Below are 2,398 nucleotides of genomic sequence, written 5' to 3'. Positions count from 1 at the left end.
AAGACAAAAAAGAAAAAGCACAAAAACTTTATTGAATTTTTGTGAATTTCATATAATACATCTTGATCATATTTAGACCTAACCCTTCCCCTATGTACACCCTCCCCAGAGCCACCCCACCAGGTTTCATTTGCATTCTTTCATATATGTTAAGGCCTATCAAGTTACATTTGTGTCCCCAAATGTCTCTCCATGTGAGTTCATCCACTGGAGCCTGGTCAGCCTACCTAGCATCATGCCCTTAAAAAAGACCAGCTTTCCCTCACTTAGCAGTGATCGGTTGCCAATAGTTCCTTACATATGGTTGGGGCTTCTTACCCACTTCCCTAGTTCAATACTGGTTTTTGTTTGGTTTGAGTTTGCATGGGCCTTGTGCATGATGTCACCACTGCTGTAAGTTAAGATGAGCAAGTTCCCAGCCACCTGGAAAACTCTGTTTCCTTGTGGTCATCCATCACCCTTGGCTTTTTACAGTCTTTCAGCCCCTCCTGCAATGGTTCCTAAGCCCTGAGTGGCAGAGGTTTACTATAGTTCACAGGAGCAAGTTCCAGCCACCTGAAAAATTCTGTTTCTTTCTGATCATCTACCACCCCTGACTCTTACTGTCTTTCCACCCCCTCTTCCTCAATGGTCCCTGAGTCCTGAGTGACAGAGGTTTGATACAGGTGTCTTACCCAAGTGAAAGCACTCTACAGCCTCTTATTCTCTGCACTTTGGCCAGTTGTAGCTTTCTGGGTTAATTACCATCTGTTATATGAGGCAACTTCACTAGTGAGAATTGACAGATGCATTGACATTCTTTCTGTGCCCTGTTCTACTATGTTCTCTGAGTCTTAAATATAGAGATTGCATTGTAGATGCATCACTTTGGGAAGGGCATCTCATAGACACTTACTTTCTGTGTTTGACCAGTTGTGGAACTCTGTAATAGTCTTAATATGTTGCAAAAGGCAGCTCTTTTGATGAGTGGTGAGAGGTATACTTGTCTGTAAATATAAGGATATGTATTTAAAGTACAGTTAAAAATTATTTTAGTCGGGGCTAGAGAGATGGTTCAAAGGTTAAAAGCACTGGCTGCTCTTACAGAAGACCTGGGTTTGATTTCCAGCACCCACATTGCAGCTAACAACCATCTGTAACTCCAGATCCAAGGGATCCAATGCTTCTTCTAACCTTCTCAGGCACTGCATGACATGGGTATACTTACATACATGCAGGCAATACATTCATACATATAAAATGTTGGGAAACCCTGCTGTTAGGGTTGCAGTTCTCCATGTCCAGATAGCCCTGAGGGGCTCAGCACCAAATGGAAGAACTCCCCTTTTCAGCAGGGGGCCTCCTGCTCTCTTCCTGGCTCACCTGGAAAGTACCGCCAAGCACGGATGCCTGACCTTATCTGAAACATGACCTTTGGCATAGTTACCTGGAGTAAATCTACCCCCAGGTTTTTTCTATATGATAATCAGGCATTGTCTGATAGTCTGGAAGATAGGAGCCCACTGCCACATGTAAATAAAGCATACTATGAGCACCTATCAACTGAGGCTTTTGCTACTGCCTCCACACTATAAATTCTCTAGTTCTCCCACTAATAAATGGAGCTGTTTTCACTGTGTCTGGAGCTGTATCACTGCTGTTTCACTGCACCTGTGACCAGTTTCCCTGGAAGGGCTGTCTTCCGTCAGCACCCACTGGCCGTCCTGACCCCGTTCACCACTTCTGCTCTCCCTACCCTTGTGGGCCGGTGGCCAATGACCCGTGAAGAAAGGGGTAGCCCCCGCAGCTGGCGCCCGAACGTGCAGCTCCTGGAACGCGCAGAGTTCATGAGTATCCCTCCCATCAGGAGGGCATTGGCAATCTCTCTCCTATCACCTCCCACCAGGAGGGTAAAGTCAGCTTTGCCTCCAAGCCGCCCCACCCTTGGGGACTGGCAGTTTCTCCTCTTTTTCCACCTTTTATTTTCAGTCTGAGTCTTCGCGTGGGACCGTTAAAGAAAAAGAAGCAACTGAGGCTTTCTGGTCAAGGCTACTCCTTGATGTTAGCTGAAGGCTCTGAGTCCTCTTAATGGACCCCAACTGGCTGCATGGGTGTAGACAAGACCTCCTATCTATACATCTTTCTAATACAAAAAAATGGGTAATGCAACGGCCAGTTAAATGCTCTTAGAGTGGCCGCCGATCTCTTAAACTTGTGGGAAGGCTTGCGCTGTGGACTGAGTGGAATCACCTGAGATTTTGATCCCAGGCATGTTCCCTTAGAAATCAGCGTTTCACCCCACTTTCCTTTTCTATCTTAACACCCCTAGAAACAAAAATCCCCAAAGTTCTAAGGGATCTTCATATAAGCCTTAAAGTCAACTTCTAAAATAAACTTCCCTAATCTGTTTTGTTATCTT

Source organism: Nannospalax galili, unplaced genomic scaffold (genome assembly GCF_000622305.1).
Source record: "Nannospalax galili isolate Female #2095 unplaced genomic scaffold, S.galili_v1.0 scaffold189, whole genome shotgun sequence".
NCBI classification, from domain to species: Eukaryota; Metazoa; Chordata; class Mammalia; order Rodentia; family Spalacidae; genus Nannospalax; species Nannospalax galili.
This window is presented reverse-complemented; position numbering follows the sequence as displayed.